Source organism: Hyperolius riggenbachi, chromosome 1 (genome assembly GCF_040937935.1).
Source record: "Hyperolius riggenbachi isolate aHypRig1 chromosome 1, aHypRig1.pri, whole genome shotgun sequence".
NCBI lineage: Eukaryota > Metazoa > Chordata > Amphibia > Anura > Hyperoliidae > Hyperolius > Hyperolius riggenbachi.
In genome coordinates, this window is record NC_090646.1 from 495,884,959 (window position 1) to 495,911,158 (window position 26,200).

At 42.3% G+C, this 26,200-nt stretch overlaps 1 protein-coding gene across 18 annotated transcripts in view; it reads right to left on the minus strand.

Moving 5' to 3' along the window:
• The window catches only part of ARVCF (ARVCF delta catenin family member), a 1,120,703-nt gene that overhangs the window by 612,692 nt on the left and 481,811 nt on the right, over nucleotides 1-26,200 (minus strand). For 17 of the 18 annotated variants that reach the window (XM_068243390.1, XM_068243391.1, XM_068243392.1 and 14 more), the window contains one exon: nucleotides 3,847-3,921. The exons of the other annotated variant lie outside the window; for it this stretch is intronic. The gene's annotated coding sequence lies outside the window, so the exon portion shown is untranslated. The remainder of the gene's footprint in view (nucleotides 1-3,846; nucleotides 3,922-26,200) is intronic. 18 annotated transcript variants of the gene reach the window in all.

Genomic DNA, 26,200 nt, shown 5'->3' on the forward strand with positions numbered 1-26,200 from the left:
TCTTTTGCTGTGCATACCTCACAGCGGAACCAAATTTCTGAGCTGGATTACTGTAAGAAAAATAGCATTTCTTAAAATGCATTTCAAAAGTCTACTTTATTAGCTACCATTTTGTGTCCTTACCAAAACACATCTGCACTGAAGGAAAAAGGAAATCTAAAACTGTTCATGTATACAGGAAACTACAGGTCTCAACCAGCACTGCAGAAAGACAAAAAAAAAAAAGCAGGGGGTTCTTCAAGCCCAACTACACCCCATCCCATTACTCATCTGATACTCACCTACAAAGTTGGCGACTGACAACCAAACGTCAGAGATGATGAGGGGTGGAGGCAGGAAAAATATGATTATATATATATATATATATATATATATATATATATATATATATATATATATATGTATATATATATATATATATATATGTATATATATATATATATATATATATATATATATATATATATATTTGTATAAATTACATATATACTAGGCGACCTAAGTCCGTTTAAAAATGGGCTCTATGTCAGTCCTCGCCACAGCATGCGCGCCCGCAGGTCGCGCATCCCCGTCGTGCACGCCCAAAACGCACGTCGCGCTCCCATCGAGCGGGCGATGGCACGCCCGCCCATTATGACCCCGTCCTCCACCGGCTCTGGCAGTGTCTCTGCGTCTTGTCCCTGCACATGCGCAGTGCTAAAAAACACTTACACACGGAAAGACGCAGGGACACTTGCCTATTATTAGGTAGGATATATATAAGATTATTATTCAGATTATATGTAAAAACTTGAAAATAATAAACATACTGACTCTCCAGATGACAAAACCCAGACGAAAAAGGGGGGTTTAGATCAGGTAAGATTTATTAAACCACTTTTAAAACAGACAACACGTTTCACAGGTCTCTGCCCATTGCCTCGGATCAATATAAGTGCCTGAGCTCATACCTAAATGTCAGAGATGTTTTTAAGCCCTACAGTTGAGAAAAAAAAAACTCTGCAGCTCACCAAAAATGACAATAAACATAAAGGCCTAATGGGCCTAGGAAATGAAGTATTTTACAATTAAAGAAAATCTGTAACTAAAAAAGTTCCCCTGGGGGGTCCTCACCTCCGGATCCTATCCAGGCTTCCCCCATCCTCCTGTGTCCCACTCGCTGTGCCTCTCTGAACAGCGGAGATGTAAATATTTACCTTCCTGGCTCCAGCACAAGTGTAGTATCGGCTCTCTGCTCTGAGATAGGCGGAAATAGCTGACCGCTGTCGGGCCGCTCTACTGCGCAGGGGCAAGTCTCCTGCGCCTGCGTAATAGAGCGTACCCGACATAGATCGGCTATTTCCGTCTATTTCCATGCTGAGAGCCGCAACAGCGCCCCCGCTGGAGCCAGGGAAGGTAAATATATCAAGCCTTGTCAGGCTTGTCGAGCTAGGATAGCGGGTGACCTCGGGGGAGCCAGCACTGAATTGCCTGCAGCTACAGGGGAGGGCCCGTTTCCACTAGTGCGGAAACCGGGCCGAATCCACAGAGTTTCTCCGCAGGCGAATCGCGCGGGGAAACTCTGCCATAGGAAACCATAGCGCCGCCGGCCAAATTGCTTACCTTACCGATTCAGCCAACATTGCCGTCAGTTTCCATGCGGAAGGCTGCGAATCTCATACCCGTGCATGGCACGGCTTCTGGGATTCGTCAGTGTCCCCGCTGACCAGGAAGTGTCACCGCGCGTCTCGCAGCTACGTGTAGTGGCTAGTGGAAACTGGCCCTGAGGCTTCCCCTCCCAAGGTAAGTGCCCCCCAGGGGACTTTTTTTCAGTACAGGGTCTTTTTAAAGTAACTCTGCATTAATATTTGCAAACAGATATTCTTTTAGAAAAATACTCTCTTTCTTGCTTAATTTTTACTAACGAAGGTAACTAAATACAATAGGTTCTCAATGTATGCAACTGTTGTGCTCTGTTGTACTTGGGTTTCCCATTGCACATTATGTTAATTGCAATAGTTGTATTTCATTAGCATATTTTGACCCCTTTTACATCTTACAAGGGAGAATGACAAAAAACCCTTTATATGTATTGTCCTGTAAGGCCAAGTTCTATTAATATGCTCCACATGCAAGGGAGTGATGAGACCTGCTTGGACTAATACAGGTCAAGTTACAGATCAGGTTGTTCTGAGAAAACAATATACTGTAATATATGTAATATACTGCCAGCAGAGGCACAAAACACAGGTTAGATCTCTGCAGAGTACTCTGTAGAGTAGCAAAGCCCACTGGCTCTTTGCAAATAAAGCAAAGCACTGTAAGTACATGAGAGAGAAGACCTTCATGCCTTGCATATTATTGATTGTCCTCATTTTTCTGCATTTACAGTACACCTGCATATGTCAAACCATGTATTATTCAAACAAAAAGGTAGATCTAAACATTAATTTATTTAGAATTTTTATATACAATAAACATGTATAATATAGCATCCTCTGTTATGTAATTTAGCCAGGGATACCCAAACATTTGCATACAACTGTGGGGGTGGAGGGGGTGTTGAAAGGATTTTATGAATTTGATTAGAGAGGAAAATCAATATTCTGGCCATTTGCTCTAAAGGAGACATCCCTTAAAGGATATCTGAGCTAAAAGAAAAAAGTTAGGTTTTAGCTACCCAGGGCTTCTTTCAGCCCCTAGAAGTCAGTCTATCAAGTCCAGCATGCTGTCCCGCTAGCTTCCACACAGTTAGTGTCCTGGCACAGATTGGAGGTAAGGACTAGCACTACAAGGCAGGATTTCTGTCCACTATGCATCATGCTACCCACACAGAAAAGCACATTACAACTAATGGAAAAAAGTGCTCAAATGTTTTTATTTTCAGGACATAGATTATACATCCTAATTAGTGCTGCTGTGGGTTTTAGGACATAAAATCTCCTTCCTGTATTAAAAACCACTGCCTGCAGGGGCATGTGCACGTGGGAGCGTGCATGTTGTCGTGCACCCTCTTGCACATGCACGTGACCGTACACGGTCCTGTGAATGACTGTTGCCAGGTAACAGCAACAATCAACCAATAAAGTTAGGGGGAAAAAAGCAACACGGTCCCAATAAAATAAAAAGTGTTGTTCTCTCCCCCCCCCAGTTAATGGTTAACCCCAGCCTAGCCTATTAACCCATTATTAACCCCTGCAATACCTATACCTGTTTATAAACTTTTAATGACTGGCGCCTGTAGCAATTGGATGCGATCTCTAGGGCTAAAGTTTGGAGCCCCAATGCTTAGCGATGCATCTTTACAGCACTATGGCCCCTAAACGGTCATCCTAGCCAAATCATCCGATCGCCACAGACATGCTCAGCTAGTAATAAAATACGGCATATGGGGTATGGTTTTAACCGAGAAGGGCCAAACCATAAATTTTTATGTGTTTTATAACTGTGGGACGTGTCATGTGAAAATCAGGAAGGGAGAAAAAGAAAAAATTGGTATTTCCTGCATTTATGCCTAATTTTTCCCCATAAAATGGCCCAAAGAAAGCCTAGATTGTACCGAAGAATCAAGATGTATATATCACTAATATGGCTTAAGTCATTAAAAAGTTACTGCTGTATCAAAACGACACAGCGAACGTGTCAAACATGTCAGGAACCTTAAGGGGTAAAAACCGTGGAACGCAAACCAGTTAAGCATTAGATGCACTGACTGAATATTCAAGAATTTTCATTAAACAGTTCATGAAATGATTCTTTAAAACTAGCAAGAAACGCATTCCGTGTAAAAATGTATACTTTAACACTTGGCCAATGTGCTCACATAAACTAACCAAAATTTAAATCAATGCAATGTTATCTACTTACCCAGTAGCATTGTATTTCACAAGCACATTACACATCGGATCATAAACCTAGCAGGTTGGCCAGACTGGCAGATATCTAATAAGACAAAAAATTAGATACAATATATTATTTCTTATTGTAGTGACATTCTCATTTCACTTTAAGATATTGCTTAAAAATATAATAGATTTCTACAGCAAAGAAGAGGAGAGACAAACTAGTATTGTAAGTTGCAAAAATCCGCTTTTCATACAGGAATACACAATGATATGGATACAAGCAGCAGAGACATTCCATGCATCTCAGTCCTCCCGATGTCAGCATCATTAGGGGCTGAAATAGAACCTCAGGTGCAGTGCACTGTTTTGAGGATTTGGAGTGCTATGCAATTAAGATAAAGAGGTAGGTACTGGTCGGTCACAATATCTCAACTTCATGTAAATGTATGTAAAAAACAATGAATTTCAAATTGTAAACATAATTTGGTGACATGATGTCTCTTAAACTAAAAATGTTCATAGGAAAAGTATTCAGTATGAGCTTCACGCTGTACGAAGCAGTTTTGCAGCAACTATTATTATTCACCAGTCATAGTATATAAAAAATGTATAAAAAAAATAAATAAAATGTTACTTAAAACCCCCTCCCAATATATATATATACAGTGGAGGAAATAATGATTTAACCCCTCACTGATTTTGTAAGTTTGTCCAATGACAAAGAAATGAAAAGTCTCAGAACAGTATCATTTCAATGGTAGGTTTATTTTAACAGTGGCAGATAGCACATCAAAAGGAAAATCGAAAAAATAACCTTAAATAAAAGCTAACAACTGATTTGCATTTCATTGAGTGAAATAAGTTTTTGAACCCCTACCAACCATTAAGAGTTCTGGCTCCCACAGAGTGGTTGGACACTTCTACTCAATTAGTCACCCTCATTAAGGACACCTGTCTTAACTAGTTGCCTGTATAAAAGACACCTGTCCACAGAACCAATCAATCAAGCAGACTCCAAACTCTCCAACATGGGAAAGACCAAAGAGCTGCCCAAGGATGTCAGAGACAAAATTGTAGACCTGCACAAGGCTGGAATGGGCTACAAAACCATTAGCAAGAAGCTGGGAGAGAAGGTGACAACTGTTGGCGTGATTGTTCGAAAATGGAAGGAGCACAAAATGACCATCAATCGACCTTGCTCTGGGGCTCCACGCAAGATCTCACCTCGTGGGGTGTCAATGGTTCTGAGAAAGGTGAAAAAGCATCCTAGAACTACACGGGAGGAGTTAGTGAATGACCTCAAATTAGCAGGAACCACAGTCACCAAGAAAACCATTAGAAACACATTACACCGCAATGGATTAAAATCCTGCAGGGCTCGCAAGGTCCCCCTGCTCAAGAAGACACATGTGCAGGCCCGTCTGAAGTTTGCCAATGAACACCTGAATGATTCTGTGAGTGACTGGGAGAAGGTGCTGTGGTCTGATGAGACCAAAATAGAGCTCTTTGGCATTAACTCAACTCGCTGTGTTTGGAGGAAGAAAAATGCTGCCTATGACCCCCAAAACACCGTCCCCACCGTCAAGCATGGGGGTGGAAACATTTTGCTTTGGGGGTGTTTTTCTGCTAAGGGCACAGGACAACTTAATCGCATTAACGGGAAAATGGACGGAGCCATGTATCGTGAAATCCTGAACGACAACCTCCTTTCCTCTGCCAGGAAACTGAAAATGGGTCATGGATGGGTGTTCCAGCACGACAATGACCCAAAACATACAGCAAAGGCAACAAAGGAGTGGCTCAAGAAGAAGCACATTAAAGTCATGGAGTGGCCTAGTCAGTCTCCGGACCTTAATCCAATAGAAAACCTATGGAGGGAGCTCAAGCTCAGAGTTGCACAGAGACAGCCTCGAAACCTTAGGGATTTAGAGATGATCTGCAAAGAGGAGTGGACCAACATTCCTCCTAAAATGTGTGCAAACTTGGTCATCAATTACAAGAAACGTTTGACCTCTGTGCTTGCAAACAAGGGTTTTTCCACTAAGTATTAAGTCTTTTATTGTTAGAGGGTTCAAAAAATTATTTCACTCAATGAAATGCAAATCAGTTGCTATCTTTTATTTAAGGTTATTTTCTCGATTTTCCTTTTGATGTGCTATCTGCCACTGTTAAAATAAACCTACCATTGAAATGATACTGTTCTGAGACTTTTCATTTCTTTGTCATTGGACAAACTTACAAAATCAGTGAGGGGTCAAATAATTATCTCCTCCACTGTATGTATATATATATATATATATATATATATATATATATATATATATATATATATATACTCGTCCAATAAGGCCAGTCGTTTTCTATAGGAAGGCAGATGGCGTTTTGCAACACCGTATATGAAGCAGGACAATAATACTCAGTTTGCAAAAAGGTAACACAGAAGATCATCTATCCACAGGGTTGCAGGTGGTCTGGTGTAAACCAGGAAAACTAATAGACATTTGGGTCAGAAAACAGTCTTGAAGTTATAGTTGGCTTAAATGCTTGTACTGAGAGCTACCTGAACATTTTTGTACAAAGCTTTTGTTGGTAATGAAAAAATGTTACTTCGGTATCTCAAGCTGAAGATCTGCCATGTCCCCTCCGTGCTACACGTCTTGCCCAGTTTATGAGATGTGTTGCTTTGCTTTCAGAGATTGGCTGCACCATGTCTCAGCCTTTGAAGTTCCACTTTTATTTTTTGCCAAGGGCATTATTTTATCTAAAATTGGTCCTGCACAGCCCTCTTCAACTGCAGCACATGATGATGAAAGCACTACAGCATCTTATCACTCATTGACTAGGTAAAATGCCCCTGACAGTGATTAGCTAGCAACAGACATATTTCAAGCAACAAGCGACGCCATCCACAGACTGCTAATACAGGAGGTGATCATCACAAGCAGTTCTTCACATTTTCTGCCATAAGCATAACCTGGATTTGGACACTGGTATATTTTCTTATTTTTTGCAAACTTCCACATACAGAATATATAAAAAATAGCTTATAGTTACCGGTACATTTAAAGTCACAAAAATTTTGAGAGATTTAATATAGAGTTCAATTGCTAATTTTCCCTTTTAACCTGGGCTGTATTTTTTTATGCAAAGTTACTACATAATTGTAAAGTATCTGAATGACCTCTACCTTATTCTGTAATCCTTAGGCCTCGTTCACATTGGGTGCGTTCAGAAACGTATTTAAGCACATGATAAAAAATGCATGTGTTGATGAGTGTTTCATAACCAGTGCAAATAAAAATGTGTTTCTTCCATTGACTGTGTCATATTGATAGGTAAGCCACCTCTACCTTTTCTGTTTTTATTTGGTTTCAACCTAGTTTTATCCCACCCTGGACCCCTCTTCCTCCTCGTTGTGCATTTTTGTTCAGCATGTTTTGGTTATTTGATGTAGCAGTTGTCAGTAAAGATTTGTTTTCATTTGAAAATGTTTTTTTTTTCCTTTAAACTTCTTAGCGGTAACCCCGAGTCAGGCTTGGGGCGGGAAACCACAGCTCAGAGCGGTAATCCCAAGCCTGACTGGTGGTAGCCGTTGTGAGGTCTATGCAGAGCATAGCGCACAGCGGGCATTTCAACTTACCTCCCCAAGGATCCAGACACCAGCAGCCATTCTCCTTCCTGCCCTCGGAGGCACTGCATCCCTCTGGTGAGCTCAACATCTGTTGTCATGATGACAGCCGGTGATCTCACTATAGGGTTACAGCTCCACTCAGAGGATGGAGGGAGAACTGTAGCGCTGGATCCCAGGAAGGTGAGTAAGTGCAGGGCTGCTCCAGGCTCTGTGGGGAATTATTTTTTTCCTGAGTTTAGGGTCTAAAAGCTAAAGAAAAAATGCATCACTTTTAGACCCTAAAATCATGAAGAACTCATACCGCCAAGGAGGTTAATTGGGGTAAAAAACACATCACCAAAGTGCATTACTATGCGCTTCTATGCACTTAAATAGCGCACCCATTCACTTGCATTGCTGTGCACTTCACAGCACAATAAACAGAAATGCACGCAACACCACGTTTCTCAACTGGACACTACCAAAGCGCATTGATGTGAACTTGTTACATTAGAATCAAAGGAAAAATCTGTACTTACATATTCACTTGGGATATGTGTGGATTGCAATCCCCCTGATACAGTCCAGGTCATATGGTGATTCCCAATATCAGAAGGAATCCACCACACACATACATTTTTGTATTTTGTGCTAATAAGTTACATAAAGCAGAATATAGAGATGGCTTCCAAAAGGAACGCCCGATTGAAAGGAAACTGCTACGCACATACAATTTCTATCCATAAATTTCTATATGACAACAGGAATAAAACATAAATTAAGCATAACAGTACACTGAGGCCAAAGGAATCAGGTCCACCAAGGGTAATGTTGCCACCTGAGCCAGATTTCTGCAAAGGCAATATACAACAAAGATTATGCTGCTACACCTGGAAAAGGGTAAGAGGGTTCACATGGAACACATAAGACTGCTGCTAGGGGAGCTGCCCATGGAAGTGGGGGTTGCCGCACTCTCCTCACTCACACTCAGGTACACTTTCACTTCTTGCAAAACTGTTCTCACTCATCCTTAGCCCAGATCAAAGACTCTGATTAGTCGCTGTGAACAACTAATCCAGTTTTGATTCAACAGGGTTGATTCACTTAAGAAAGTTAATCTTAACATGTGCAGTGTAACGATTGCGGAATAATCTCCGTGATCAGCGCACAAGGCGTGCGCTGACACGGCGGAAATCCTCCACAAGCGTATGAAGGGGGGAACCCAGCTTTGGTGCAAGCACCAGTAGAGGGCAATTCCCACCGGCAGATGGCGCTGTGGAGTGCAAACGAGTACAACCGCTGCACGGCCACAGATGCCAGATGGGGATTGTACAGATCAAGACAATGCGGGGGCTGAACAGCCCTTAAAGAGAAAGAGCACAGGTACAGGATGAATGTGTGTTCACCAATCTAGTCGCGACCCTGCGACGGTGAACACACATCAGCAGAAACAAAAGTAGGAACGCAATCGCGAGAGAGGCGACTGCCAGAGGTGACACAAGGCTGAAGCAAGACAGGGCACGAGAGAAGCAAAGGCACAGAAAACGACAATGAGAAGTAACAAAAATAACCTACGCTAACTAAACGCGAACACCGCACTCATTCGCAACAGCAAACGCGTTTACAGCGCGGTCTCCGCGTGTTAAGCACAACAGAGACAAGCACGCCTAAATAACCACCGACAGACAAACACAAAACAAAGAACGCAAGCGCTTGCTTAGCGGTCACCTCACCGAGCCTACAGCAAGCGTTCGTATCAGACAAGACAGACAAACGGAAAACAGGAATAATCTAGGAAAGATCCACTGCTCTTACCGCCAGAGCGAGTGCGATCCAGGCAAGACAGATCAGAAGGATCCACAGCACTACCGCTAAAGGCTAGTGCGATCCAGGAAAACAGAACAGAAGGGTCCACAGCGCTAGTGCAAGGCTAGTGCGATCCAGGCACGACAGAACAGAAGGATCCACTGCCACTACCGCTAGAGGCTAGTGCGATCCAAGCAAGACAGATCAGAAGGGACTACCGGTAGCAACCGCTGCTCCGGTTAGCACCCAGACAACCAGAACGATTTCCTGTCGACCACCGCTGGGACAGGACAATCGCAACAGACAGACAAAACAGATATACAATCTAACTGCACTAGGGAAACTCCCTAGTGCAGTCCCAGGAATTACTCTAAGATAACTTTGACAAGATATAGCATGGCTGACACTCTAGGAGTGTTTCAACAAACCCTGAAGGAATGACCAGCAAAGGACTCTGGGAAACATAGCTTCTTATACTGCCAGCCCTCAAAGGAGACAGCTGGGCAATGTGCATGTATGTACTCTGAAAGTTGCAAGATGAAGCCAGGTCTCCTTTCCAGAGACCTGCATCCTAAGACATAAGGAATGGTCAAACAGCTGTCTGCCTGTGCAGCCAGCTGAGCGGATCATCACATGCAGATTGTGGCATTTACGCAATTTACGTAGCGACTTACACAACATGTGTAACGCGCTATATCCATGCACCAGTTATGTTACAGTCAGATGGTGGCATTCACAGGATAACTATAATGCAGCCATCACACTTGGAGAAGCCAAAATGGGTTCATACGAGCACCTTACCTTACTAATTTACAGGGGTATATCAAATGTTTCATGTTGTACAAGACTTATGTCAACTGTTGTCAAGGTCTGTTGGTCAGTTCTTAAACTGAAAAGTGGTAAGCAATGGCTGTCTCCGTACACCCGATTGTCAGGGCCGGATCTGGACATTTTACCGCCCAAGGCCCACTGTCACCAACCCCGCCCTTGGAGGAAGAACAGCACAGGATGAGGAGAGCACAGGACCTGTGCTCCACTGCTTGCCCCTGTGGAAGCAAGACAGCAACAGACTGGGTTTGTGACTTCTGTAGTTTACATGTTCGCCATTTAAACTGCCTTAGTGCCCACTGCTGGCCCCCTTGCTTCCTGGTGCCCCAGGTCATGGTCTTTGTGGCCTTGCCTTAAATCCAGCCATGCCCATTGTGGGATAATCCGCACCTACCACACTTCTAACCAATACTGACCCAATAATAAAGGCTAAACCAGGAATTACACAGCACTGCATAGTGCTGGTCAGTGGTCACACTTACTTTTGGAGTTCACAAGTCTGTCACAGCCATACAGAATAGACTGTGCATGCAGAATCAATGCAAGTGAGGTGTGTGGATCGAGGAGTACATTACTCAAGCAACCAAAGTGTTGCAGGTATATAGAATGTTACGCATTTTGTGAAAGATGCTGTGTAAATTGCGTAAATACCGGTAATCTTAATGTGCACTATCTGCACAGGTTAAGATTTACATTCTTTAGTAGACCAACCCCATTGTTCCTTGCATTGGTTTTTATATTCCTGCCCCAGTGAGAGGACATTGATTTCAGAACAATCGTTTGTTTTTCAGGACAGCATTAGTAGTATATTGTATCTCTTGCTGCCTGCAGTTGTTCCCAATGTTATGAAGCAATGGAGACAGTCTAAGGTCGTTCTTTCCTCAAACGTTGATTAATGAGGCCAACTGTCATTTCACATCTGAGCATTACATCTTACGCCAAGTGTTCCTCCAGAAAACAGGCAAATAAAAGAGGCTACACATCCATAACAAAATACATATGCAGATAGTCTTCCAATGCACGACTTCCACCGTGTTGCACAAAATCAGGATTTAGCCACAAGATTTCACGAGACAGAACATTATGCAGCATTCTGTCGTCTTCACAGTTCAAGAGAAATTTGCATTTGAAATCTGTTGATGCCTATGAGGTAGAGCTCGGTTCCTGAGGGATGCTTAAATTGCAGACTAGATAAGCGATGTAGTGCAATTTACAGGGATGTTTAGTTTATGTAAAGTAAATAGGGATAAAGATGTCATAATGGGGTTATAGCGTTTGATAGTCGCAGAAATGTTGTGATTTACTGAAACTGCACATGGGTCAGAAATAAGGACAGATTAGTGCCACTTCTAGCTAAACAAAGGGAAATATACAGATGATGGTAATGAATGGTTTACAAACTGGCCAGTTCTTACATAGACATCATGGCCTAAGACCATGCCAGCGGTTTCACCCTGCTGTGCACAATGTAAAGGTGCCCATTACCGATACAATCTGCCAAATGGTTGACAGTACATTCGATCAGATACCATTGACGATGAACAAGGTGGCTTAGCTCAGTGACGAGAACTTTGTATGAACAAGGGGGTTTTATTTAACACAGGCAAGGCGTTTTGCGGCTCCGCTTCCTTAGGCTAATAAAAGTGTCATTTGGAAAAAAGCCGTCCAACATAAGGAGCCTCTCTGGAAAAAAGGCGTCCAACACAGGGAGCCTCTCGTGTGAGGCTCCCTATGTTGGACAGCTTTTTTCCAATTGGCACTTTTATTGGCCTGAGGAAGCGGGCTCAGACCTGCAAAATGCGTTGCCTGTGCTAAATTTGTTCATAAAAGGATCTCATCACTGAGGTAAGCCACCTTAATTTTTTCTGTTTTTATTGCTTTTGATAAGTTTTATATACACCAGGGCGCCTCTTTTCCCATACTGAGAGAAATTATGTATCCATGTATAAAAATGGCTGGCAGAGTTTGGAGAGTGGGATGCCTGGATCACATTTCAGGCAACCCCTCGTCTTGCTCTGCTTCTGATATATATACTGTATATGGATGCAGAAATATGACTTCATGTTTTGTGCAGCCATACTGTTACTCAATGCTGCACTGTGGGAAGGAAGTGTGCCAAATAAACATCAGAGGACATTACTGGGCAGCATCAATTTGTTTTTTTAAAGAATTTAGGAAGAGTGGATACAGAATAGTCACCAATCCTAATTAAGCATTGTCACGAGACACTGACTGTAAATATTTCCCAGCATGCTGGAACATTTCATCCATGAAATTACAAAATTTAAAAACAGTCATCATTGCTGTTTACTAAGTATAAATAATTGCTGATAGGAAAACAAATTCTAAAACCTTCACACAAATGTATAAACAGACAGTCCCCTACTTACAAACAACTCGAGTTACAATGTTTCAAAGACACAAATAAAGTTGTCTTCATGTACAAAATTTACAATACTATGACATATTTTTTTCTGTTAAATGTTTTATAAACTGTTATAAGTAGTTATAAACACTTTAAAAGCACATTGAAACAACCAAAAAACATTGTTATTACTAAGGGCCAGATGCAGTAAACTGTTAAGGACCCATGCATGGCAATTTTACAGTTACTACCGTCGGTGCAGCACTGCCCATTAACCCCACGGGCGTTACCGCAGTAACATGCCCATTGCTATGGTAACACGATGTGTGATCGCCAGTACTGCACCAGCAATACTAATGAAAAATTGCTGAGCGCACCCTGCCCATGGTGACTTTATGCAGTTTAACTGCATCTGGCGCTATATGTCCAAATCCAGAGTTGTCCGTCAACAAAATAATTAAGACCCCCAATGACAGACTTCTAAGAAAAATCATAAATAGCAACAGATCCCTCTGTGAAAAATTCTCATCCAGACAGATCCCTCTGTGACAGGACCCCTTATGCCTGATACACACGGTACGATTTTCTGTGCGATAGATGGATCCTATTGATAAAATCTGCCATGTTCAATATAGCTGCCAATCGTTTCTGTGCTCGATTGCTCATAGCAGTGAATGGAAAAAGATAAGAAAAACGAATGGAGATAAGAGAATCAAGCGCAGAATCGAGTGCACAATTGTGCGGAAAAAACGATCGGGTGGAAAATCTTACCGTGTGTACCAAGCATTAGTAACAGATCTTCCCTCTGACAGACCACTTATTGATGGTTTCTCCTGTGACAGAAACCTTAGTGAAAAATCCCACTGTGATAGACAACCTAGTGCAGATCCCCTTAGTGAACAAACCTACTGTGACAGCCCCCTTAGTGACAGATCCCCCTGCAACAGACCACTTAGTGACAAATCCCCCTGTGAGGGGAATGACATGTGCACACTTGCAATCTTCACCCAAAATGCTTACAAAATTGCAGACACAAGTATGATCCAAGCCTGGAACAGAGTTCTAAGTATGGCTTTTCATTTCGTTTCCCCATGAACAAAAAACAAGCCACCGAGCACAAGATTGTCACTAAAACGCTTTTGAAAAATAGTCACCTTCATTTATCTATCTAGAATGAGAGCTGTCTCTACTGCCCCACAGAAACCAATCAACTTCAATTATACACTGAAAAAATAACAGCTGAAGAGTACAAGGTTCAATGTATTCGTTATTGCAAGGAAACGTTCTCTAATAAGATGGTCTGATGGATAAAGCCTATTAGCTTTACTTTAGACTAAAAAAGTTCTTGAAATTACGAAAGACTTCTATCAGTGTATTATTTCCCAATAAAAAAACAAACATATAAGTAAAACAACAGAAAGCCTGAGTACGAAAAACAAAAATCAAAGTGACTGATCTCACCTTCTTTCAAACTCTCATGTTAAATCTATATATGAGTTAAGAGAAGCTCTGAAGGGATAAAATTAAACTTGGAATACATGAAGCGCCTACGGGAACTTTAGTACCCGGTTATTGATGAAACTTTCATACAGTCAGTGGCCTCAAGTGTGATACAAATCTCTGGTGGTTGTACTGTATACTTAGGGGCCCGGAGATACATGTCTGATTACATAACCACTTTCTTTGGGAAATATTCTTTCATGTGAAACAGAGTTTTTACACAGGACTGACAGAACTGCTACCTTACATTTTTATAGCTATAACAAGTTAATCTTCTTCAATATACTCAGAGGGCCTGATATATTAAGGCATTTGTGGCCTAGAAATTATTAGAGATCATAAGCTATCACAGAAAACTAATCTGTTACTAAGCAGTCATTCCATGCCTGGGTCATACTGGATTCCAACAAGGGTTATTGAAAGGACACTAAAGTAGTGATGGTGCAACTATAGCCACACAAGTAAGTTTGAGGTGCAGATAGGCTCTCACAACTACAATTACACAGCTGCTAATTCGCTAACCTTTTAACAACCTTAAATATAATTTGATATGACCTAGATGCGGGTTGCAACTATAAGAAACTGTTTTTATTAAATCTAGACCAAATCTACATGCTTACTCAGTCAGTTTTCCCTTCTGCAGCAGCAGCATTTACAGATGACATTGCTTTGGGTGATGGGAAACAAAATGGTCTGTTATGCCAAACTGCAGCACCACTTTCAGATTCTGCACCTTTGAAATGAGAAAAAAAATGTAGATGTTGTTCAGATAAGGTTTCTTCTGAAACTAGGATAGGTGGGAGGAGGAACTCCAAAACATGATTTATGAAAGGTTCAAATAGTTAATCTTACCTCAGGTGAGGAGTAGGGTTTTTTTTTAGAAAAAAAAGGACAAATTTATTGGACACATAAAAAGATGACACCTTTCGTGGGTCTTCATCAGGTCAAGAACACAGTATCTTCACGCAAAACACTATGGACTTGGAGCACCTATTAGCTAATAGGCTCTCCAAGGCTGTGGTATTCTGCAGCTTCTCCCACCTATCCCACTGGTTTCCCCTAGATAGTGTCTCTCCCATACACCAGTGTTTTATGTTATTTTATTGGAGGGTGACCGACAAGAGTAGTACTAAGGGAAATGAGTGAGAAACAAAACAGGTTTTAACTGAAAGCAGATTACAGCTAAGAGGCAGGGCCGGGACAAGGTCCACCACCAACAGAGGCTGGGCTGCCCAAGTGCGCCCCCCCCCCCAAGTGCGCCCCGCCCCCCTTCAATGTCCTTCTGTGCCCACGACACATCAGTCCAAGTCCCTTTGGCCAGCAGTGGCGACAACCACAAAGCTGGCTGGTTGCCGCCAGTCGGCGGCTCCTGCACATGTGCGGCCCCAAGCCATGCGCACATTGCGCATGTGAATTAGCAATTTTCATAAATGACAGATGCAGCAAACGCCCCCGGGAGTGCGTTGAGGAGGCCCGCTGCTGGCCATAGAGTCTTGGACCGGCACCGTGGGCACAGCACAGGAGGACTCCAGGGAGCTGCAAGAAGCCCCAGGTAAGTTTAACCCAAATTTCCTTTAAAGTAGTTATCAGGCAAATATTAAATGAAAAGCTTTACTCGCCTGGGGGCTTTCTCCAACCCCTAGCAGCCAACTGTCCCAAGCTGTCACCTCCACTCCCCGCCACTGTCCCGGTCTCCATGCTCAGTGCAAACTGCAAAAGTCAATCAAGCCCACGTTGTACGCGGCTTACTGTGCAGGTGCAGAACTACTGTGCCTGAGCAGTAAGCTGCGTACAACATGGGCTTGATTGACAGCGGCGGTTCACGCATGCGCAGTGCGGATGACCTCGGGGTCGGCTTCCGCACCAAGCACATTGTCACCTCACCAGGATTTACCTGTCTGTCAAGCTTGTCCCCTGGGTGACACCTGGTGAGGTGTCAATGCAGTAGACCCTGCTCCTTACCAATCTGGCCCAGGTTACAAATGGCAAGATGACGATGCAGCATAGACCATGATGCCACTGACTAACCAGTTTCTGGCCAGTGTGCTCCTTCCCTGTGTGACCTCTGGTGAGGTGACAATGCTGCAGACCATGTCACTTACCTTTCTGGCCAGTGCACTTCTCCCCTCCCTGGGTGACACCTGCTGAAGTGACAATGAAGCAGACATGCCACTTACAGTAAGCGGCACTTACAGTAAGTGGCATGGTCTGCAGCATTGTCACCTCACCCGAAGTCATGCAGGGAAGGAGCACACTGGCCAGAAAGGTAGGTGGCATGGTGTGCAGCATTGTCACCTCACCAGAAGTCACTAGGGAAGGAGCACCCTGGCCAGAAAGGTAGGTGGCATGGTCTGCAGCATTGTCACCTGCAGTACAATGACCCCTCTCTCTTTCTACTCCCCCTACTCTCAGAAATGAGTTTCAACTAAACACACTATTTTTTACCTTTGAGGAGGATAAATTAAAATATAACGTTAAAGCTATTTATATTAAAAGCTATATTTTAATTTGTCCTCCTCAAATGTCAAAAATAGTGTGTTAGCCCCTCACAGCAACAACACTGGCAGAGAGATTCCCAGTAAGCAGGCTGTACGTCACACATCACGGAGCAGCCAGGGCCAGTGAAGCGCGTCTGTGACAGTACAGCCAGCCTGCTCTTGTTTGAGGAACTGTGCTATCCCCCGGAGGGGGGAGGGAGAGGGATCCTCTCAGCCATTACCTTTATCTTGTGGAGAAGACCTGCTGGAATGAATCTGTCTCCCACATGTGCATTCTTTCCTGAAGTCAGTAGCTGCTTGCCGCTCTCCCATTTAAACTGTGGCTGGTCGCATAGTGAGGGGGCGGGACAGAGTGGATCGAGGTGCAGTCTGAGTAATACACTTTCTAAGCGCCCGCTTCCAGCCCCCTCCACACCTACTATGGACCTTTCCCCACCGCTCCACTACTCCTTAGCTTCTGTGTGAGCCGTTTCTCACCTCCTATGCAGTCGCATTAGCTTCTGTATATGGCTTAGCGTGGCTGCACATTAGTGAGCTGCACGCTGGCTTGATACAAAGTAACAACATGCTCTTGAGAGCAAGGGGGGCGGTGCAGGCAGCGTTATTGTAGCCTCTCTCTCAGAGACAGAGTGTACAGAGACAATTGCAGGGCGGGCAGGCAGGCAAGGATCCGAAGTGCGCTCATGATTTAATTGATTGACAGGCGCCCAGAGGCCGTAGCCTCGCCAGCCTATGTGTCGGCCCGGCTCTGCTAAGAGGGCTCCTGATCAAGGCAGATATTAACTTAGGAAGACTCGGTAACAGACCATAGGCTTATGCCTAATACTTATCACCCAAACCTACAAGAACAGACCGGTCTTCTCATCTTCTCACCTGCAGACTGCGTGGCCATTTTAACTGTTCCCCTTGCATCGACTTAGCACCTAACAGAGTCTATGGTTTTAGACTGTTAACTGTCAAATTCTGTGACATCAGCAGTATAGTCCATAGACAATGGCTCACCCTTCAATATACCCCTTGTAGGTGCTTTTGTTGTCTAGCCAAGAGATTGGAACTCTAGGGTCATTTGTCAACAGCTTTTCTCTTGCCAGAAACTGTATATAATAACTGAAAAGAGACACTTTCAAGACTGTCACTAAAGAATGGGTTCCACTTTAAGGAAACTTGTTCTTGCTTCTAGTACACTAATCCTACATAGCCATTCTAAACACACACGCAGGCCCTCTTCAAATCAACATATGAAATAAAGATTTTATTGTGTGTTTCAGGCATGGCAAAAAAAGAATTCATAACAACTTTAATGCATGTAGTTATTTCCATTTGCTGTAGCTTTGGTAGCAAATTCTACTCATTTGGCAGAAAGGGCAGCAACTGAATTTCTTTAACAATAATAACCAAGTTATTCACTACCTAGTGTATGGCTCTTACTGGGCTTCAAAGGAATAGTCGCACAATGTGTTCCAGAATCACAAATACCATTGCTAAAATACTAATTGTCTGTATAACAATAAGGAGATTAAAGTGTGTTTTGGAAGAGAAACAATCCTGTTCAGGTCGGGTCTATGCATTACAAGGATTTCAACAAACGTTTTAAGTCCTTACATTTTTCTTAGCAGCAAAAACTATTGAAGTGCCTTAGAAATAGAAAATACTGTATGGGTGCGTTAGCCTATTTTAATGACTTTTGCTGTCCAAGGCCTTTATTCATTTCACTTTTTCTCCTTATACTGGGAACTCGATACAACTTCCAGTCCAATCGTCAGGAATTGGACGATTATTTATGACCTGTATGATTTTGCAAAGTTATCATTGGAAAAATCAATCTCTTTACCGATCCGGAGAAGTTTGTACAAGTACACATTGTCACAAGCCCCCTAGTGGCCAGACCGCACAATGCCTTCCAATCGGTTTCAGCACACAGACCATGCAATCTGTGGTCGCAATCGGTGCACAGAAACTGCTGAGATTTTGACAGCAGACCGGCTAGAAGGGAGCCTGTGAGTTACGGTAATACAACTTACACACTATTTCAGGGTATAACTGCCACCACCTCTGTTACCATGGGACAGAGGAACCAACTGACTGGCTGACTCTAGACCTGCAAATAGAAACGGTTAAACACACTCTATTTGATCTAGCTATCAACAGTAGTAGCGACTCTTCAGAAGCCAGGGTTCAGTTTTGTGTTGCTGAATAATAGGTGTAGCCGAACAAATAAATGACACTAGCGTTGTTTTGGAAGATTTTAAAGAATAAGACTATATGAATTTCATAGCTGTGCTTTACACGGTTTTCATTTAATAGACTGAAATCATAAACCACATGTATTTCAATCTGTTCCCCAGTGGTGTCAAGGTGTCTGAGTTTGTCAGTGGGCCCCTGTGGAGCTAGCTTCCTTTGGCTTCACCTGGATGAAATCCACCCTTTTGGTGTCTTAATTATCATCTAAGTGTGACCAGCTAGAACAACCTTTGATGTATTACACCAGGCTTCTGGCTAGGGTTTCACACCTCTGTGTCACTGGCCAGGGAAGGGACTCTCTTGATCAAGTTAATTTAAACAAACATGCCTTCACTGGTCAACAAACATACTTCATGAAAAGAAAAAAAAATGTCATTCTGATCGCTGCAATGACTGCGCAAATCTAACCGGGAAGCGATCAGAAAATTGCCTGCATTTCTCATGGCTGTTCAGTGACACACATGATACAACTTCCTGTCAGATTACCAATCGATTGTATGGTAAATTGCATTGCGTGTTCCCAGCATAAGTTTTCTCCTTTATAATATTTTCACACCATATCAGTAAAATGCCTTTTAAGCCACCAGCTCACAAGAAAATAATAATTTTGACAGTACGTTTTCATCTACGTTTTGGTACCTTTTCAGTTCGAGAGTGCTAAAAAGCTATTTTAAACAGAAGATGGAAAATTATCTCCTAGGAAAACTTAGGAGTAAAAGTGAATAAAGGCCAAGGGGCCACAGCCAATTTGAGGTTACACGCTTATCATTTCACATCGCTTAGGATTTACTGGCAATTGCCAGCTTCACCTGAGCGATGTCTAAGTCTACAGAGCCAAAATCAGGTGAACACTAGGTATTCCAGTGCTCCTGTGTCCCCTGGGGTGATGCCAAACGATGGCGAGCCAAGCATGTCTGCCATTGAGCTGTGCTTCAGCACCACAGCAATGCTAGATGGAAAAATATATAACACAGTTCACAGATAAGGGATTAAAAATTGATGCACCACACTTTGTTGTTAAGTTTTAACGACTGAATTTAAATTCCATCAAATGCAACCAATGCATTGTCTGTCAAACACTCTCTTTCGGTACACTTGAGTACATTAGAAAAGCATTGACACTCATACAATTCACCAGAATTCTCTGCTATTGCTGACTGCATCTTTTTTTCAGCATAATTTCTTTTGCTAGTAGAATCTCCAGAAATGAACTAACACTTTTTCAATTAGTAAGACTGACTGATTCATTAAATCTGTTAATTAAAATAGTTACAATACAGTTTAAATAGTACATACTCGGAGTGACATGCCAATATCATAAAATAGGGCCAAAATCACAAATGCAAGTAATGAATATTGCATTACTAATCAGGGTCTAATTTTAAAAATAAGTATGTTATATGAACACTTGGAAAAAAAATAGAAGTATTTTATGTTTATGGAAGTATCTCTTTTTTCTGTGAGCCATTGAACTTTCTTTCAATACTTATATCTGTCACAATTTTAAATAAAGAAAATGCTTGAAATTAGCCTATTCTGTATAAGTAATTTATAGGATTGTGTGATTACAAGATAAACAGGATAGCTGGATTGAGAAAGTTCATGATTTAACTAAACCTGCCACAGAGATCTGCAAATAATCCACATTTCCCCCAAATGCTTATATGCAAAACATACAAGATGATTTCATTACCAAGCATAGATCCCTGCAACCATTTTTCATCTAATAGCAGAATAGTTTTTGTTCAAATATGTTATGCTCACTAAGACACCTCTGGGATCATTGAAAATGCTTTAATAAATCAGGCACCTTTACAAAGTAGATTGCATGTATTATTGCCTATGCTCAAAGGCAGCCTATTAAGTGTCGCAGAGTTAAAATGCTTGAACTACTGACCTTTTTCTATCTCTCCCCTGCCCTCATAAGTTATATTCTGCCATGAAAACTTTTATGGCTGTAATTTGCTTATCAATGAGGTTTACTATACTGTATTGCTGACAAGGTATCGACAAAACAGAAGCTGTCACTTGCATGCCTGAAAATTAACTCTTTAAGCAGCAAAATAAAAAACATGAACAGACTGGTTATTAATATGTTAATGGTTAATATGTTTTGAACTGTACATTCACATGCTTCTCTGAGCTCTTTGACAAGACGGCACTGGGTACCCAGAGTCGGAGTCGGTGATTTCATAAACTAAGCAGTTGGAGTCGGAAGATTTTAGTACTGACTCCACAGCCCTGAATGAAATAGCTCCTTGTATGACTGCGCCCGACTACACATGTGCCGTCTAAGTTGCACATCGGGCGCGGTGGATCGTGGAATGGATGGTTGTCTGAGCACTTGTCATTCTCACTGAAACATGCGAGTCTACTACATCCAATTTTTCCATGCAGTTGAACACAAATGTGGTAGCAGAACTACATTTTAGACGTATACAAATAGAGTCACCGTGAATGCAAGCAAAGTAGAAAATACCCACAGCTTCAGTGAAAAACAATCTAGAGATCCACTGAACTGGGTAAAAATGTTCATGAGAAGGAACAATCCACATACTGATAGCAGCGTTCCCACGGTGTTCCAGACGCATGCCATTAGAGTAACCATAAAAAACACATTAGGGGACAAAGCTAAAAAAAAAAAGGGCAATGAACAATAACAAAATATAGTAAGGAAACTTTAACATCCAAATTGACTAAAAAGAAAAATGTGTTCTCTTTCACAGGGAATGATGACACTCTCAGGAGATGTGCATATAATACATATATAATACATTTAGACTTCATCATTTTTTAAACAAGAGTCAGCTGTATGAAAAGATCAAGGGTGGCGGATGGGTTAAAGTGAGAAAAGTAATTTTATTCCTCTTGCGGCAGCATCGTGCAGAGGAGGAATAGATACTACCTGTACCGGGCTCCCCGCTGTCTTCCAATATCTCTTTTTAGCAGGAAAAGGGGGAAACAGTAAATTCGGGCGCCTGAGGCTAGTGGACAAATCGGGCGCCGCCATTCACTTCTATAATAAATATCGTTTAATGGGCGCCCGGTAGGAAAAAAGGGCGCCGGAGAAAACTAACGTTTTAAAAGCGGCGCCCGGAGACTTAATGTTTTATTACTGTTTCTCATGATTACACATTATTTAATGATTTATACATGTTTAAATATTATTTTTAAACGAAAACCAGTACAATATTTTTCCCAAACATTATTTTTAAACGAAAAACATTACTTTTTTTTTTTTTTACATTATTTTTAAACGAAAACAATTACAGGGGGTCTTAGGTTTAGGCACCAACAGGGGGGTCTTAGGTTTAGGCACCAACAGGGGGTCTTAGGTTTAGGCACCAACAGGGGGGTCTTAGGTTTAGGCACCAACAGGGGGTCTTAGGTTTAGGCACCAACAGGGGGTCTTAGGTTTAGGCACCAACAGGGGGGTCTTAGGTTTAGGCACCAACAGGGGGGTCTTAGGTTTAGGCACTAACAGGGGGGTCTTAGGTTTAGGCACCAACAGGGGGGTCTTAGGTTTAGGCACTAACAGGGGGGTCTAGGGGTTAGGGGTAGGTACAGGGAGGGTTACTTAGGCACCAACAGGGGGGGTCTTAGGTTTAGGCATCAACAGGGGGGTCTAGGGGTTAGGGGTAGGTACAGGGAGGGTTACTTAGTAATTTTTTTTTTAAACGTTATTATGCGTTTCATTATTTAAACGAAAGATTAACATTTTTACAATTGCCGATTTAATACACATTATTTAATGATTTATAACGTTTAAAAACATTACTTTTAAACGAAATACATTTTTAAACGTAATCCATGTTTATCGTTAAAAACCCGGCGCCCTTTTTTCCCATCGCCCCTTTTTAACGTACGCGGAAAAGGGCATTAGTTTTCCAAATGCTGCCATTTCACATTTCAAAAAATTTTGCCTGTCATACAGTGGAATTGGGCTGCTTTCCAGAGGAAGATGAATGTTCCTCTAAGTCTTGTGATTATGTTTAACAGCCTCTCCACGTGAAACAACGGTGACAGCGATTCTCGGCAGATAAGAATTCTAATGACACTTCTTCTGCCACAGACACAGCTTAACCCTCTGGAAACACGGACCTATATTTATCACCTGTATAGCATATCTCATTTACATAATACTCACCAGAACACCCTTCTATATCATTACACAAAAAGGGTACGGTAATCTCTGCTAACATTTATTCTATCAAAGCAAAGTCATACATGAAATCACACACAATGACCACTGTTCTCCTAAACCACCTGTATACTCAGACTAAACATATGCAAAAAGCAGTATCCATGTTATGGCAATAGGGTGACAAACACTCCTCTTCCCCAATGGCACTCTACATACAGTGCAGACAAATAGTAGATAAAACACAAGTGCAAATACATAAATGTGTCTATGACAAATACATACAGTTGTGGCAAGTCATAAAAAGCAATGACAAAGGTCCACAAGGAGCAAGCCCTACCCTAAAGGGTCATTTATACATCTAACATAATGCACAATCAACCGCACAACATGACCAACTGCACAACTTGTTTACACAACAAATATGTACACACATGCCAACCAACTACAGTAAATAACCAACTTATTTAAATACTATGTGCGCAAGCTAAACGACAAACTGCTCAACATGTCTGCATCGTGTGTAATTGTTCAAAAGACTTGTACACACATTCCAAACTGCATGATAGTTGGGCAGGTTGATCCACCGGTTGGATCTGGCCAACAACCTGTTATCAATTGTTTGCCAGCCTTACTCACGGCCAACTATCTTTCAACAGACCAAGTTTAGAAGGGCAGATTATTGAGACGTAAGTATGAGCCTTTAAAACTCACTAACTATGTGGCTGGATTGTGCTTACACTACAAATTACCCTCTCTATATAGCCAGTTGACACTAGGGCTGATTTCTCAAGACAAGTGCACAGAAAAACTGAAGTGGTGAAGTTGCCCAGAACAACCAATCTGATTTCAGCAGTTGAATGAAATCAGCCCACTGTAACAGAGTACACTGATTCAGTAGACTGTCTACATATTCTAACTAATATTATTAAAAACTATCTACAGTAGTACTTACATATGGCGTGACGTCTCCTCCAATCCCCCCTATTATTATTATTTAGTGTATTTAGAACAGCACCAACATATTATGTAGTGCTGTACAATATATGAAATACACAGGGTGATAGACATGAAGGAGCAAAGTACAAGATACAAAATGCGAGATCATACAGCGAGGTTAAAGTCTTAGTGACAAGGCAATTTAGGTCTAGGTCAGTCTGTGGGAAGAGTGCCTGTTGATGGTGTTGCATGACTAAGTTCGATATACTGCCCACCAAGCGAAGCAAGTCATTTCAGCGCATACTCTTCCCCGCACTGCAAATGATCTGGGTGCTGCCATAGACAGAATGTTATGTCTATGGCTGCGCAGCAGTATAATTTGGGTGCCAGCGATCGTTGGACTGCAAATTACTTCTCTCTCACAGTTTCTATGACTTGGAAAAGGAATAGCAATTAACGCTGCCTGGAATTTGAGCGGCAGCAGAGAGAGCCGTCATTTGGCTCAAGCTGCGACAAAAAGATTGGGTGGTAAAGATCTATGTACGCCCCACCAGGACCCCCACAGGTTCCAGTGATGACTTTATGCTAGAGTTTCTTTCTAGGCCCCACACCTGATTCTGGAGTTGAGGCACTGCATCATCTTAATAGCATGGCATCCCATGATAAGATCTGGGAGGGGGCACCACACACTTTCTCCCTTACCCTCTGATTAGAAAAAAAGGGTTGGCTGTTATTATTATTATTATTTAGTATTTATATAGCGCCGACATCTTCTGCAGCGCTGTACAGAGTATATTGTCTTGTCACTAACTGTCCCTCAGAGGCGCTCACAATCTAATCCCTACCATAGTGGCTGGATAGTGTACTGGTTAAGGGCTCTGCCTCTGACACAGGAGACCTGAGTTTGAATCTCGGCTCTGCCTGCTCAGTAAGCTAGCACCTATTCAGTAGGAGTTCTTTGGGCGAGACTCCCTAACACTGCTACTGCCTACTGAGTGCGCTCTAGTGGCTGCCTCACAAGCGCTTTGAGTCCGACAGGAGAAAAGCACTATACAAAAAAAGGAATTATTAACCAGCCTGGCAGTATGGACGAGAGTCCATTACCGCCGGAGGCTGCCGCTCAGGCCCTGCTGGGCCGATTTTTATCAAATAAAAAGGTTCACACACAGCCGGCACTTTGCCAGCCGCGTGTGCTACCTGATCGCCGCCGCAGTGCGGCGATTCGCCACGTGCAGCGGCGAAAGAGGGTCCCCCCAGCCGCCCGAGCCCAGCGCAGCCGGACCAAACAGTTCCGGCCAGCACTAAGGGCTGGATCGGAGGCGGCTGACGTCCATGACGTCACTCCGCGCGTTGCCATGGTGATGAGGAAAGCGAAACAAGAAAGGCAGCTCATCGCTGCCTTTCTTGTTACTTCTGATATTGGTTATTGGTGTGTGATTCAGACACAACTGATGCATGAAAGATTAGCAGGATACCGGGCAACTGGTATTATGTTAAAAAAAAAAAAAAATCATGGCAGACTCCATATCCCTCTCAGGTCAATCATCCTTTAAGTCCAGGATCCCAGTGTTCCACAACAAACTACAATACAGCTACTAAAATAATGTTGTCAATGTATGTCAACAGCAAAAACAATATTTTTGTCCAGATAAAACTTGACTTTGTCCTTTACTGAACATATCTACATTGTAATACAATAAATATGATATGCTGTTATTTAAAACAGATAAAAACAATGAATAGTCAGTTTTGATAGTCAAAGATTGATTCTGCAGGCACCTATCAGGAACACTCTGCTCGAACTATGCTCGGCTTTCTGCACAAAATAAAAATTGTTTTTCTTCCAGATGTGTCCCTAGAGTCAGATAGGTACATCAGAGTCCTTTTCCGGGACAGTGGCTGATGTGTAATCAGATAGGTACATCAGAGTCATTTTCTGGGACAGTGGCTGATGTTTAATCAGATAGGTACATCAGAGTCATTTTCTGGGACAGTGGCTGATGTGTAATCAGATAGGTACATCAGAGTCATTTTCTGAGACAGTGGCTGATGTGTAATCAGATAGGAACATCAAAGTCCTTTTCTGGGTAGTGGCTTATGTGTAATCAGATAGGAACATCAAAGTCCTTTTCTGGGACATCTGGGATAGTGGCTGATGTGTAATCAGATAGGAACATCAGAGTCCTTTTCTGAGACAGTGGCTGATGTGTAATCAGATAGGAACATCAAAGTCCTTTTCTGAGACATCTGGGATAGTGGCTGATGTGTAATCAGATAGGAACATCAGAGTCCTTTTCTGAGACAGTGGCTGATGTGTAATCAATGGGCTCTGTAAAACTCTGCGGAAAATATATAAATGTATAAAATAAATAAAGGAGATGAAGCTTAAAAGGTTTTCTTCTTATTTGCAAAAGAAAAGTAGATTCCAAGTACCTTTACCCCCAACTT